A 17,070-nucleotide genomic window follows, 5' to 3' on the forward strand; every position below is an offset into this window, starting at 1 on the left:
CCCATACACACAACAATACACATATAATAACAAACAACATAATATGTGTCCAATCATCCATCGGGATGGAATACCCCAGACCCCTCAACCATTGAGTTGGAATGCCAACATACTATGAGTCCAATCATCCTCGGGATGGAATACTCTTGGCCCACAACCATCGGGTTGGAATGCCCACACACAATACCTATATAATAGATACTATGGGTCCAATCATCCATCGGGATGGAATACCCCACGCCCTTCAACCATCAGGTTGGAATAAGGATGTGCGTGGGAGGGAACTGGGACCGACCTGTACCGTTCCCGATTTCCTGAAAACCGAATTTGGTTGAAAGTCAATCTCGAGTACCGAACCAAATTAACAACACCGGTACCGGTACCGGGAATGGTACTGGTTTTCGGTACTAGTACCGGTACTGGCGGTACCGATTCCCGAATTTCATGTATTTGGAGTACCAAGTACCGTCCAATATTTTTAAATTCGGTACGGTTTGGTATCGGTTCCGGTACGGTACGGTACCGGTATGGGATTGGGATTTGTGAAAAACTGCTCATCCCTAGGTTGGAATGTCTACTTACTACGAGTCCAATCATCCTCGGGATGGATACTCTCAGCCCATAACCATCAGGTTGCAATGCCCATAACCAGTCAAACATGTGCACCTATATCAGATAATCATATAATAGTCTATAGAGACAACATACTAGGGTCTTATCATCCTCGGGATGGGATACCCTGAACTACCAATCTATCATGTGCACATATAACAGGTAATCTCCTACCAGCATAAAGACAGTCAGACCAAACTACAGGTCAGTAAGCATACATGCCCCACAGTGTAAACAGTCTTTGGCAAAAGGACTCGATTACATAACGGTTAGACTCAGACAGGAGCTACGAAGCAGAACCCAACCCTTCAGCCTAATATCCTTTAAACCATGTAAACTAGCACATACAAATAGTCATACAGACCTAACAGACCACTGATCATAACATCTTCCTAAACTAGAATACAGCTCTAACATAGCATCACAACACATAATCACAAGATAACTAGGATTACAATCCAAAGGGCCGACCTTGGTGCCTTAGACCCTTGAGTACAGTGAGGATAACTCACCTCGCAATGTCGATCTGAACTGAAGAATTGAACTCCCGAATCGATATCTCACCAAAAATTCCGAACTATACAATTAATGAATATTAAGTCAATAAATGGGAATGTCAATCTTGACCAAGAGTCCTACAACTATTCATAGTCCATTTTTCATTTCCTCTAATTTGGGACAAGCCCCAATACCAAATCCATGATCCACAAGCCCACATATACAAGGCCCATTATTGGCCCAATCTTCCAAATTGGGCCTAACTCCCTATTTGGGCCTTATTCTAAGATCCAAATTCAAAATTGGCCCAAGCATCATTATTCAAAAAGCCCAGCACGGCCCAAGTCCAATTAGTCCAAAAATGGCCCAATCCTAAAGCCCAACTTGTCAAAAGCCCAGCAGAGGACGTACGCGGGGCATACTCCTCTGGTATACTGGGCTTACTCTTCCTAACGTTGACTATCACCGGGGTGGTTGACCCAGTACACTGGGTATACAGAATTTACGTGGGGCGTACGCTGGGTTTTGCTAAAACCCAAATAAGTGCTTAATGGCGTAAGCACTTAAGCCCATATTTCAGATCCATCGACCAAAAGTGTCTTAGAACCATAAAGTCTAGAACTGTATCACTTTGGACGTCCAGAAAGCTCTTAATCCAAGGTCTTAATCCATTAAGACCTCTCTACTACATTCATGGGACATCTTAAGCCATCGGGACCTCATTTTTATCGCTTAGGTCCTCTTTAAGGGTCTGAAAGGACAACTTATCTTAATCCATGTTTCCATAAAGCTAGAATGGCTAGATCTATGTCATACAAGCATAAAGTTTAAAGCTTTTTACCTTATGGAGCTTCTAGGGCACAACACAACTTCATATCTACAAGCTAGCCTTCCTTCTCCGATTATTTAATGCAATGTCTTCACCTTCAATAGCTCAAAATACACACCAACTCACACTCATACACAAAACTAGGGTTTGGGACGCTTCTAGGGTATGAGGGCTGAAAGTGGTTGGGGAGATGAGCCATAAGGATGTTTATATAGCACCCAAACCCTAAATATTAGGGTTTCCTTCTGTCATGAGTATGCCTAGCGTACACAAGTGTACACACAGCGTACTAGGGCACGCCTAGTACACTCAGTGTACCCTTATGTACGCGTAGCGTACTCCTCTTGATCCTAATTTGCAATTTAGCCCTTATGTTTCTCATGGCTTCACCCTTCCATTCCCAGGGACTATAAATGACAAAACTTGGGATGTTACATACATCTATGAAAGTGCTAGGTGATATGGTGTCTTGGATATTATAGCCACACCTAGAACTAGGTCAATACGAAACTCTACCTGCCTCTTAGGATGGACTCCCAATAAATACTTGGGAAACACGTCCCGAAAATCCCGAACCACTGGTGTACTCTTAATTGACATCTTTCCCTCATCCCCTGTGTCTAAAACATAAACCATGCCCCTAATGTAAGTGATGTGTTTTGAGTCTCATGGAGATTAAACATAAGGCAGCGGAAACATAAACAATTCTAATCAAAGATTCGAAACAATGATAGATCTAACTCAACTAAACTATGAAACTTTGATAGGACAGACAAAGTAGAAAAACATACCTTTTCTTTCTTTGTAGGTTTCTTCTTTTGTTGAGCCAACTGATTGGATTAGAGAAACTAACAAAGAGTTCCTCTTCTATAAGGACTAAATGTGTACGAAAACATCAAAGACCAAATGTGTAGAAAATGAAAAAATATATTATCCTATTAAGTAATTTTTTTCCGGTTTAACCTGGAATAGCAGGTTATAAGGACTGAATGTGAAAAAAAAAACAAATGAAATGGTCAGATATGAAAAAAAATTAGTGGCCAAAAATGTAAAATATATTACTCTTTTAAAGTCATTATTCCTAAAATTAACCAACATTTAACTTGATAGTTTTGAAGCTTGGTTTTTGAAAGTCAATTGTTAGAGGTCAATTATTTCAACCCCTCCATTCATACCTTCTCTTAAAAATCTTTGGAAAAAAATCATCGGCATGTGTACTTAGGTAGTGGTGACTTGGTAAGATATGTGGAATATATGGTAGATAAAATATGGACCGATGTTTTAATCCTGACACTACTCAACCCCCTGTGTTCATGAAGGTCCGTCTGCAGTGACTCCAAGACATGAGACATAGCCTCATATTTGCAATGTAGGATTAGTAAGTGCTCGAAAACGGACAGAAAACTCACGTTGAGGAAGTTCCCTTTCCAAAAAAAATGAGTATACTAATTTAATCCTAATATAAATAAAAAAATAAACAAAATTAAGATCTCAACTTGAGACTTGTGTGCCTCATATTAGACCTGGTAAACGAATCCGATGATCGCAAGAGGAATCTTCAAACAAATTGAGTCTTGAATTTCCAAGAAATTAACACCGGTTAAGTCCCCTTGCGACTTATAAATTAAGATACATAAAATATAGTTAGTTATTTAAGGGTTTTTGAAATTGTTAAGAAAACTTGCCAGAAATTTAATCTCTACTCCTTTTGTCGGCCCTTCAAAAACACCAACAAGTACCCACGGCACCACTTTCTTTACCTATAAATATCTTTAATGATCATCTCCATACCAATATACAATCCTATTCTCTTTTTATTTGAAAAAAAAGTTGAAAATATCAAATCCTATTTGATCACTTTCGACAATTTTGTGGCATGCAGTGTGAAATATGGTACTCTTATAGCTTATTTTTTTTTTGTGATATCTCTTTCCTTGGGTCTCGTTGTTCTAATGCTTGTCTTACTAAATCTATTTGCGTCGCCATCTAGTGTTGGTGATTTGTTATCATCAATGTTATTTAAGTGTAATAGGGATTACTTTGTTGACTAAAATGATCTTGATAAATATTAAACAAGTAAGGAAGGTGTGAAGTACACACTTGTTTAAGTTTGATCAAGTATTAAAGTATACTGTCATTTAGAGGCGAAGCTCCTGAACGAACGGGGGTCCGGGGGCAGCGCCCCTGGGAGCGGGGTCCAAGGGGCTGCATCCCCTGACGGGGTCCAAGGGGCAGAGCCCCTGGCTGGGGTCGAGGGAAAATTTTATTTGGGATGTATTGCTATATTAAAAATACATCAGAAAATCCAAATTTTGAATATTTGACCCGATTTTGACTTTGAATTAATCTTTATACAAAACCTGGATTTATGATAGTTTTTACTGTTGAGAAAAACTGTTATATGACAATTTTGACAGTTTTTCGGATAAGGCAGGTTTATAACCAATTTTAGTCACTTTTCTGGTACTCACGAAATTACACCATCTCAATCTCTCTTTCTTTTCTCTCTGATTTTATCTGAGTTTTATCCAATTGAAGATTTGGGAGTACCACCCAAATACTTCGATTTGAAAGTGATTATCACGATTCTCAGATTTCCAAGTGCCACTAAACCATATTTCTAACAAAAATCGAAGTAAACTGTGATCATGGCAAGTGGTGATTCTGTAAAGGAAATGATAAGTAAGTTTGAAAAACTGAACAAGTTTGAAGGGCAAGATTTTCGTAGATGGCAGAAGAAGATGAAGTTTCTCCTTACCACTCTGAAAGTGGTGTATGTTCTGAGTACACCCATGCCAGTCTTAGCAGAATCTGTTGAAGATGAAACTTTGGAGGCAACAAGAAGAAGATCAAAGTGGGAAAATTATGATTACATATGTCGTGGTCATATTCTTAATGGTATGTCTGACTCTCTTTTTGATATCTATCAAAATTTCGAATCTGCAAAAGAACTATGGGATTCTCTTGAATCCAAGTATATGGCTGAAGATGCTTCCAGCAAGAAGTTTCTTGTCAGTAACTTTATGGGTTACAAGATGATTGACTCCAGGCCTGTTATGGAACAATACCATGAAATGTTAAGGATCCTGGGACAGTTTACTCAACACAATCTGAAAATGGATGAAGCCATTGCTGTGGCTGTGATCATTGACAAACTACCCCCTTCCTGGAAAGATTTTAAACACAATCTGAAACATAACAACGAGGAATTGACTTTAACTAAACTTGGAAGCCATTTACGGATTGAAGAGTCCTTAAGGACTCAAGAACTTGATAACAATCCAAAAGGCAAGAACCAAGTTGGTTCCTCTTCTGTGAACATGGTGGATGGAGAAGGATCAAAGAATCAAAAGAAGTCTAATGGGAAAAGGAAGTTTAAAGGAAAGGATGACAAGTCTTCCAACAAGAAGGCTAAAGTGGTGTGTTGGAATTGTAACAAACCGGGTCACTTCAAGAAAGATTGTCGTTTGCGTAAAGTGAACAAGGATGGTGCAGGACCAAGTGGATCCAAGGATCCAGAAAAGCAACAAGGCCAGAATTCTGTTTTCATGCAGAAGTCTAACTATATTCAGAATTATATTTCTGTGATTTCTGAAGCATTTTATGTGCAAGATGATAATGTTGCATGGTGGGTTGATTCGGGAGCAACAAGTCATGTTTGCAAAGATCAATAGTGGTTCAAGGACTTTCAACCAATTGATGATGGATCTGTTGTGAAAATGGGAAATGTTGCAACTGAACCAATCAAGGGCATAGGATCTGTTTTAATTACTTTTACTTCTGGGAAATGTTTGTGTTTGAACAATGTTTTATATGTTCCAGGGATTCGTAAGAATCTCGTGTCTGAAATTGTATTAAATAATTGTGGTTACAAACAAGTATTAGAAAGTGACAAGTATATCTTGTCAAGACATGGTTCTTTTATGGGATTTGGCTATATATGTAATGGAATGATTAGGCTTAATATTAATTATCCTTCTAGTGATAATTCTGTTTGCATGGCTTCTAGTAGTACTAGCAATAATTTTCATAAATCTGAATTATGGCATGCTAGACTAAGAAACATTCATTACAAGAGATTAAAAGACATGTCTAAAATGAGTTTAATTCCTGCTTTTGATATGCAAAATAATGAAAAATGTAAAACATGCATGCTAACTAAAATCACTAGACAACCTTTCAAAGATGTTGGTAGGGAAATCAAGGTGTTAGATCTTATACATAGTGATTTATGTGATTTCCATGCAACACCTTCCCTTGGAAACAAGAAGTATGTTATTACTTTTATTGATGATGCATCTAGATATTGTTATATCTATTTGCTACATTCTAAGGATGAAGCACTTGATAAATTTAAAATTTATAAACAACAAGTTGAGCTTCATAAAAATGAATTAATAAAAGTATTGCATACTGATAGAGGTGGTGAGTATTATGATCCAGTTTATTTTGAATCAACTGGAATAATACATCAAACCACAGCTCCATATACACCACAACAAAATGGTGTAGCTGAAAGGAAGAATAGGACTTTGAAAGAAATGGTTAATTCCATGTTGTCATATTCTGGTTTAAGTGAAGGGTTTTGGGGTGAGGCAATGTTAACTGCTTGTTACATCTTGAATAGAACTCCAAATAAAAGGAGTAAGAATACTCCTTATGAACTTTGGTATAAAAAAGTACCAAATTTGAGTTATCTCAAAGTTTGGGGTTGTAGAGCAGTTGTAAGGCTCACTGAACCCAAAAGGAAAACATTAGGTGAGAGAGGTATAGATTGTATCTTTATTGGATATGCTGAGCATTCCAAAGCATATAGATTCTATGTTTTAGAATCTAATGACTCTGTGTCTATAAACCCAGTGATAGAGTCAAGAGATGCTATCTTTGATGAAGAAAGATTTACATCTATACCTAGACCAAGGGACATGATTCATCAATCTTCCAGTAAGAGTACTACTCAAGCTGAAGATGTTTCTGGTGGTGCAAGTTCTGTACCTGAACCTAGGAAAAGCACCAGAGCTTGAAAAGCTAAGTCTTTCGGATCTGATTTTCAACTATATTTAGTTGAAGGAACAAGGAATGAGACTATTTCTCAACATCAATATTGTTTTAATATTGAAGAGGATCCAAAGACTTTTAGTGAAGCTATGGCTTCTAGGGATGTTCATTTCTGGAAAGAGGCAATTCATGATGAGATTGATTCTATCATGCATAACAATACTTGGGTATTGGCTGATTTACCTCCTGGTTGCAAGGCATTAGGATGTAAATGGATCCTCAAAAGAAAAATGAAGGTGGATGGCACAATTGATAAGTATAAAGCCAGATTGGTTATCCAAGGCTTTAGACAAAAGGAAGGCATTGATTTCTTTGATACTTATGCTCCTGTTGCTAGAATTTCTACTATTAGATTATTATTAGCTCTTACAGCTATACATAATCTTGTGATTCACCGAATGGATGTGAAAACTGCATTCTTGAATGGTGACTTGGATGAGGAAATATACATGAAACAACCTGAAGGGTTTGTGATGCCTGGAAATGAGCACAAAGTGTGCAAGTTGAAGAAATCATTATATGGTTTGAAACAAGCACCAAAACAATGGCATCAAAAGTTTGATGATGTTGTCTTGTCTAATGGTTTTGCATTAAACCAAGCTGACAAGTGTGTATACAGCAAATTTGATACTTCTGGTAAAGGAGTCATGATTTGCTTATATGTAGATGATATGTTGATTTTTGGTACTGATTTAGAACAAGTTGATAAAACCAAGAAATTCTTATCATCTAGTTTTGATATGAAAGACATGGGGGAGGCTGAGGTAATTCTTGGTATAAGAATTAGAAAATGAAACAATGGGATTTCAATTTCTCAATCTCATTATATTGAGAAGATCTTGAAAAAGTTTAACTTTGAGAATTGTTCTCCTGTTAGCACTCCTATAGATCCTAGTCTTAAGCTTCTACCTAATAAAGGATCTCCAGTGTCTCAACTTGAATACTCACGGGCTATTGGTTGTCTAATGTATGTCATGATTAGTACTAGGCCTGATATAGCATATGCTGTGGGAAGGCTTAGTAGATATACTAGTAATCCTAGTTCACATCATTAGCAAGCTGTAAGTAGAGTATTCAAGTACTTGAAAGGGACCATTAATTATGATTTAGCTTATAGTGGATATCCTTCTGTTTTGGAAGGTTATTTAGATGCCAGCTGGATTAACAACTTAGAGGATCACTCCTCTACAAGTGGTTGGGTGTTTCTTCTTAGAGGAGGTGCCATTTCTTGGGCATCTAAGAAACAGACTTGTATTACTAACTCAACCATGGAGTCTGAGTTTGTTGCATTGTCTGCTGCTGGTAAAGAAGCTGAATGGCTAAGGAATTTGATTTATGAAATTCCATTATGGCCTAAACCGATATCTACCATTTCTATCAGATGTGATAGTGCTGCTACCTTGGCTAAGGCTTATAGTCAAGTGTACAATGGGAAATCTAGACATTTAGGTGGTAGACATAGCATAATTCGTGAGCTCATCATGGCTGGTGTGATATCTGTGGAGTTTGTAAGAACTCAATTTAATTTAGCCGATCATCTAACAAAAGGCTTAGCAAGAGATCTTGTGCACAAGGCGGCTGTAGGGATGGGTTTCAAGTCCGCTTAAAATCTTTTATATTGAGATACCCAATTCCCATCTAATGTAATATTAGATGCTGAATTCAATGTGGAAAGCTTGATATTTGAAGATTGGAACACATTATTATCATCATCCCAAGGTATGTGTTCAGTACTGCAAGTTAAGGAGGTTGAATTTATATTCTTAATAGTTCTTTTGAAAAATTGCATTTGCAGGTGCAAGAATAAAAGAACTACCTATATAAGCATGAAGTTTAGCTGCTTCAAGAAGTTAGGACTTGGCTTTGATATGCTTATTGAAGGATGGGACACAAGCTAGTAAAATATAGTGTCAAGTTAGAACTTATGAGAATGTAAACTGTTGTGTGTATTATCTTCATGTATTCACTATGGATAGAAAGGGTTCAATCCTTAGTGATACCCTGATATTCGAATATTTGGATTATATAATATACTAATGTGAAATTCAATTGTCATGATATTTCATTTATGCATCAGTTTTGTTGGTGTTATGTTTCATTTTAAGTTAATCAAGATTACACTTAAATGCGGGAGGTTTGTTGGTGATTTGTTATCATCAATGTTATTTAAGTGTAATAGGGATTACTTTGTTGACTAAAATGATCTTGATAAATATTAAACAAGTAAGGAAGGTGTGGAGTACACACTTGTTTAAGTTTGATCAAGTATTAAAGTATACTGTCATTTAGAGGCGAAGCCCCTGAACGAACGGGGGTCCGGGGGCAACGCCCCTAGGAGCGGGGTCCAAGGGGCGGCATCCCCGGGCTGGGGTCGAGGGAAAATTTATTTGGGTTGTATTGCTATATTATAAATACATCAGAAAATCCAAATTTTGAATATTTGACCCGGTTTTGACTTTGAATTAATCTTTATACAAAACCCAGATTTATGACAGTTTTTACTGTTGAGAAAAACTGTTATATGACAGTTTTGACAGTTTTTCGGATAAGGCAGGTTTATAACCAATTTTAGTCACTTTTCTGGTACTCACGAAATTACACCATCTCAATCTCTCTTTCTTTTCTCTTTGATTTTATCTGAGTCTTATCCAATTGAGGATTTGGGAGTACCACCCAAATACATCGATTTGAAAGTGATTATCATGATTCTCAGATTCCCAAGTGCCACTAAACCATATTTCTAACATCTAGTCCCTCGTTTTTAGTTAATATGTTTCATAATCAAACCTTGAACATGACCAGAGCATATGGTAATTCTCCCACAAACTTGGCAATTCACTTCCATTTGAAGCTAAAAAAAATGAAAACATAGCAATAGGTCTTCATTACCCAGATATCAAATAAATATCAGATTTTCTTACTTCCCAAATGTATCCACGCTTGCCATTATAGCAGACTACAAGTTGGACAGCTTTTATCAGGGTAACGGGAAGACTAAACGCGTGCGAGACATGGTGGAAACAAACGGATTCCCTACAGTGTTGGAAGGGACGAATATGATAGTTTTTCGAGTTGATTTGGTGGGTTCGTTTAGGTATAAAAAGGTTGGAATGAAGAGACATAAGGTGGAGTTGGGATGTCTTGTGGGTGTAGATCCCACCACCAGCAACAAAATGCAGAAAGGGTTTGTTGGAATGGTAGAGCCAAGTCTTGATTCCAAGCTGAAGAAGAACCCTACAACAGATATACCATGAAATGTGCACAGTGATGAATTACATTGGTTCGCTGATTGTTATTGCCTTAATTTCATTCTCATGATTAAGTTCCCCAGAATAATAATGTTATTATCAAAAATAATTTTTCTATAAATTTGCAGATTGATGGCTCATTCAAAAGATTAAGACTGTTAACTCGTCTTTTTGTTATTATCCTTTTTCTTCCTATATTCAACGACTTGCAGATATTTATTGTTTTCTATTTTAGAAGGAAAACACTTTTAGATAACTAACTTATATGGTAGCAAAGCAATTTTATTATTGTCTAAAACATATACAAACTTACGATTCAATGAAAAAATTGAATGAAATAAAACAAAAAAATGAATGAAATAAAACATTTAAACGACCGGCCCAATCGGGGGCAATTTAGGAGATTGGTCACTGCCCTAGTTATGACTTATGAGAGGCTCCAAAATTTGCACCAAATCTTAGAGAAAATCATAAATATATAGGTTTGGCTCGGAAGCGACACAATGAGGTAAGCATTGAAGAAATCCAAGAAATGTATGTTTTTTTCAAGGCTAAGAGGTGTCGTGCATTTGTTACCGATAGTAAGCTTGTGTGCACCTTTTTACCGCCGGTAAACACCAGCCCACACGATGTCCTTTTTACCGACGATATGTAATGCCGTAGATCCGGGCTAGTCAATTTAGAGATAATAGGGGTCGAAAACGACTTTTAGAGAAAAGATTATTTAGAATGAATAATCTTAACCAAGTTTTAGAATATGTCTCAAGGGTTCCGTACATATAAAGAACGTCGAAATCCGAGTTATAACGAATAAGTTATGATCCGTCGAAGTTTTACGGCAAAACCGGCTCGACACCGGGAGACGTGAATAGTGAATCTACGATAAAGGACTTTTTAGCCTTAGAAATATAAACAAAAATTTTAGTATACGTTAAACCAAGAACATACAAAAAAAAAGAACACCCAAATCTGACTTCGTATGAGGAAGTTATGAATTTTCTTAGATTTGGCATAGCAGTGCACAACCCGAAACTCGAATTTTAGTTCGAGCGGTTTTTGGCCTATGCGACCTAAATGAGATTTGAAGATCTCATTAATAGGAACTCAACAATAAATAGACAGACGAAAACGGAGTCTGTATGTAGAAGTTAAGAATTTTACGCGGACATTTAACAATATAATCTCCTCGTACTGTTAAATTTAAGATCGGTCGAAAATTAGCCAACGGAAGTGTGCTGTCAAAGTTACGGATTTTAGAAGTCGGAAGTGCGTTGTGCGAAAATGGGTAACATGGCATAATCTTGGTCATTGCTTTCTCCCCAAGTCTTGCCACCAGATGGTTACATGTGGCACCAAGTTCAGCCATATTTCACCCTATAAATAGAACCTCTCCCACCCTCATTTTCTTCACACCTTTCCCATTCTTTCTTTTCTTTACTCTCTCTCTAGAACCTCTCTCTAGCCCCGAAACCTCCCGAAAAGCCTAGGGAACCTCCCTAGCACGAGGCAGAAGCCCCGGAGTGCTCGACGGATCCAAGAAGAAGAGCTTTTCGGGTGGGGAATACTGCTCCAAGCAAAACCTGATTTTTTATAAAACTCGTTGTAAGTGAGCTACGTCTACGCTATTTTTAATATAATTTTTATTTAATTATAGTAACGTTATTAGGAACTTATAATAAGTACTTTGGCTATTATTATGGGTTATATAGGTATTGTTTAACGCTTATATAATAGTACTAATAACTAGACTATTAATTAGTCTCGACGAATAATAGACTAAACTCTAGTGGTAATAATATAGGTTTCGTCGAAGGAAATTATTTTTAAGAAGCGAAACGATGTCTGAGTTCGGAATCACCACATTTTCAAGTGAGTGCATGGTCCCTTTCATCTTACACATAGATATGAAGTATTTTATATAAATAACGTGTTATGTGTGCATATTATCTGAATACTTGCTGTCTATGATGGATGAATGATTTTATACATGTTTTAAATGATTTAAATATATATTTATTTTATATCTACAAATATGTTGGGATAAAACATGGGTAGATGAAATAGTTGGTGTGTGATGAAATAAAATGATGAGAGATAGGTGATGATAATTAGGTGATGGATAGGTGAGATGAATCGGTGTTGTTGGATGAAAGATATTATAACCTTGTCCGACAATTTGGAGATGTAGTCATCTACTAGAGTATAGATGGGGACCATGGACTATTCTAGACAACCCATGGAAACAACAACAGACTTATAACCTGTAGGTGATGAATTACGAGTCCAGGTGATGTTGTGACTGCATATTCATGTGATGGTACTCTAACCCTTACTATGAATTACGAGTTCATGCGACGTTGTAACTACGTATTCATGCCTTAGGAACGAGCATATAAGGAAATGTGAGGTAAAAAGATGAGAGGTAAATATGATATAGGAGATGACCCTTAAGATAATTCTTTAAGGAATATCAAAGAAGATAACAGGGATGGGTAATCGGGTTGCTTGTTTGATGTTTAAATTTAATAATTATATTATTGTGGGTTGAAAACCCTATATACTCACCAGGTTTCCCAACCTGTCACACCCCTGAACCAAGGATGGCGGAAACGTCCAGGGATGGAGGACTTCATGTGTAGTATCATAACAACAATGGTAATAGTGATGAAAGTAAACACAACCAACATATATATAATTGAAAAAGTTACATCATTGTATGTATTACATGTTTCAAATTCAATTACAATATGTTGACAAAATAAGATAAGTTTGACGCCTTAACGTCCCATCCTCAAAAGTATTTTGTTACCTGTTTAGCGATTTCCTGAGAATACAAGCAGTTTGAAAAGTGTCAACACAATGGTTGGTGAGTTCATAAGAGATTTTATTGGAGAAATAGACCGTTTTCCTTGTAAAAAGAATGATATGATATGTATTCAGAAAATCCGATATTTTCTTTATAGAGTTTATGTAATGTAGTCACATAACCGATGACCAAAATGTATAAGTAACCTTTCTTATTAAAGGAAAATGAAATGTGCTTAAATTGACATAAACGCACTTGGATTAAATGATGTTCCCGAAACTTCTATTGTTTGTTAATACTTAATGTATAAGTAGTCCTAAATCTTAGGACCGAGAAAATAACAAGTATCGTCTATACTTAAAGCTATATAAGTGGTTTCAAATGATGTGTAGTCATAAATACCAAAAACCGAATGTAACAGTAACATCGGTACTTATTGAGATAAAAATGATTTTTAAAAACCGACATAAAAACCCATTAAAGTTTTATAAAAAAAATCCCGTAAACTTTATGTATTGTTATATCCTTATGTGAGCCGCTATAATCATACTTAAGACTAATGAACCTGCCACGACGTTTCTCAGGCGTCGATTAACTGAAATGACAATTATCACCCGTAGACCTGCAGGTCCAACTGTAGCTAGCAGCAAGGTGTGGGGTGTCAAACCCAATATAGATCTATATATAACTATCACGTTCTCCCTCCGGGAGACTCTGATTATAACGTACAGGATTTTATATTCCGCACTCGGACGTACAGAAAGAGAATGTCTCACAATTTAGGTTAACAAGTTTACTAGTTGTATGCGGGAGTGTAAAACCTTTCTGTATGAATGTACCCTTCTCGTACGTGTGTGTTAGGTGATGTATTGAAAACTATACTTATTATAGTTTTATCCAAAACGTTTGTAATATATAAGAACTCTTTTATGAAAAGGTGTTAGGATTATAAAATCCAATAAACTATGTGTAATATAGTTTATATGTATGTATACGTGTTCTAAATGAATGAATAATCTTATCATGAGTGACTTATTTCCAGTTTAAGATGATAAAATTTACAACATAACACATTCAATACTTAGAACTTGACAATATACACTTTGCTCAACACAATACAAAGTGTAGTAAAAATTACAAGCTGTTAACAAATTTTCAGCCTTTCTACGCTGTTTTTGAAACTTTATAGAAAAATCATACGAAGTCGAAAACTAAATCCGTAAATTCTGGGAGTTCCCAAAATGTGTCTAGTTTACTCATAATTTTTACCATGATTTTCAATGACCTGCAACTTAGGTGAAAAAGTCCATAATCACAGACTGGTCCGGATTGGTGTTTGAAATGATAGGCAGTTTTGTAAAAATCACCATAAATTGTAGAAAAATCGTATGGAGATGTGCAAGTAGTAATTTTAAAGCTAAGAAGTGGAACTACATGCACCTAAAACAGTTTTGAGAACTAAAATTTTTAAGGTGTCCAAAACAGTCCGTGAATGGAGTCCAACTTTTCTAATGAAAGCTGTTAGAAAGTTTTAGTTATGTTCTTGGTGTTTTAACTTGTATTCCCCCCCTAAAAACTTAAGAAAACATGAAAATGTAGGGGTATGAACTCACCTTATGTGATTTCAGTAGATAAGTGTTGAAGAAAAGAAGTGTTCAATCCAAGAACACTAGAAGGATTACTTGAAGATTCGAAGCTCTAACACAAATATAATGGAGTTTGTGTAAGATATCCATGATTTGAGTGGAAATAACTGAGATAATCATAAAGGAAATGGATTATGCTTACCAAAGGTGGAGGAACTCTCAAGATCAGCCCTTGAATCTTGGATTTCTAGAGAGAGAGTGAGAGAGAAAGGAGTTTGATCTTCTTGTGAAAGTGTGAACAAATGAGAGAAAAGAGGGGAGAGAGGGTGAATATCCAGCTCACAAAGCATGGAGGTGGCTTGTGAGGGAGGTAAAAAGGTACAAGGTATGGTGGGGAGGAGTGTGGGTTGTCATGGAGTGGACATGGGGGTTGCTTGCGTCATAACTAGGGTAAGGTCAACACTTCTTCTTTTTGTACTTTACCAACTCCTTTTTAAATAAAATTTTACCCTTAAAATGTGATTAAATCATTAATTTAGGGGTCCTATAATTAAAAATAAAGTTTTGGGTGAAAATCCCATGTTAAAATAATCAAAAATGGGTTTAAAATGCAAAAATAGGTAAAAATAGGCGAAATCCGAGCTGCCCAGCGAGACCCTTCGGATCTCGGCCGAGGCTCGGTCCTTTGGGCGAAGGTTCGGACGCGGGGGTTGAATCCGGAGGCGAAGGCGCGAAGGGTGGCTCGGCTCGGACGCGGCAGGCTGAGGCGGGGAGGCGAAAGGCGAAGCGAGCTCGGTCCGAAGCGTTGCAGTCCGAAGCGAAGGCGAGAAGCGGAAGGCGGGTTCGGTCCGAGGCAGCTATCCGACGCGAAGGTAGAGTTCGGTCCGAAGGGTGGCTAGAACCGAAGCTACTGTTGTGAACAGTAGTGAATAGTAACTTCGGTTCGGACCTTCCTTCCATGTGGGGTTCGGTTCGGACCTTTCTTCTTAGCAGGGTTCGGTTCGGATCTCTTTCATGGCCGGGTTCGGTTCGGATGAACAGTACTTTCGGTTCAGCTCATGAACAGTACTTTCGGTTCGGACCCTCATGAATAGTGCTTTCGGTTCGGTTCGTGAATAGTACTTTCGGTTCGGAGGGTTCGTTTCCCTTAAGTCCGTTTTTCGCGTAGACTTCCGTTCTTGGGCTATTTTCGCCAAATTCGAGGGTCGGGATGCCCCGAGTGATTATAGAAAGTTGGGAGAGATTTCGAGAGAGATTTGAGAGAGATTCCTCGTTCTCAGAGAGATTTGGGAGAGATTTGACGTACTTGGAGAGATTTCGCATACGAAGAGATACGTGAGAGAGATTTCACATACTTGGAGAGATTTGGGAGAGATTTGACATTCTTGGAGAGATTTCACATACAAAGAGATATGTGAGAGAGATTTCACATACTTAGAGAGATTTGGGAGAGATTTGACATACTTGGAGAGATTTCACATACAAAAGAGATATGTGAGAGAGATTTCACATACTTAGAGAGATTTGGGAGAGATTTGACATACTTGGAGAGATTTCACATACAAAGAGATATGTGAGAGAGATTTCACATACTTAGAGAGATTTGGGAGAGATTTCACATATTTAGAGATATGTGGGAGAGGTTTCACATACTTAGAGAGATTTGGGAGAGGTTTCACATACTTAGAGATATGTGGGAGAGGTTTCACATACTTAGAGAGATTTGGGAGAGGTTTCACATACTTAGAGAGATTTGGGAGAGGTTTCACATACTTAGAGATATGTGGGAGAGGTTTCACATACTTAGAGATATGTGGGAGAGGTTTCACATACTTAGAGATATGTGGGAGAGGTTTTACATACTTAGAGATATGTGGGAGAGGTTTCACATACTTAGAGATATGTGGGAGAGGTTTCACATACTTAGAGAGATTTGGGAGAGGTTTCACATACTTAGAGATATGTGGGAGAGGTTTCACATACTTAGAGAGATTTGGGAGAGGTTTCATATACTTAGAGAGATTTGGGAGAGGTTTCACATACTTAGAGATATGTGGGAGAGGTTTCACATACTTAGAGATATGTGGGAGAGGTTTCACATACTTAGAGATATGTGGGAGAGGTTTTACATACTTAGAGATATGTGGGAGAGGTTTCACATACTTAGAGATATGTGGGAGAGGTTTTACATACTTAGAGAGATTTGGGAGAGATTTGACATACTTGGAGAGATTTCACATACGAAGAGATATGTGAGAGAGATTTCACATACTTAGAGAGATTTGGGAGAGGTTTCACATACTTAGAGATATGAGAGAGAGAGATTTCACATACAGGAAGATAGAGTGAAAACGATTGAGAGTGTTTTCGTGTGTGATGAATGAGAGTGTTCGGCTTTGCACTGCAAGGTCTTTAGACCCCGTTGTGCCATGA

This window comes from Lactuca sativa, chromosome 3 (genome assembly GCF_002870075.4).
Source record: "Lactuca sativa cultivar Salinas chromosome 3, Lsat_Salinas_v11, whole genome shotgun sequence".
Taxonomy (NCBI): Eukaryota; Viridiplantae; Streptophyta; class Magnoliopsida; order Asterales; family Asteraceae; genus Lactuca; species Lactuca sativa.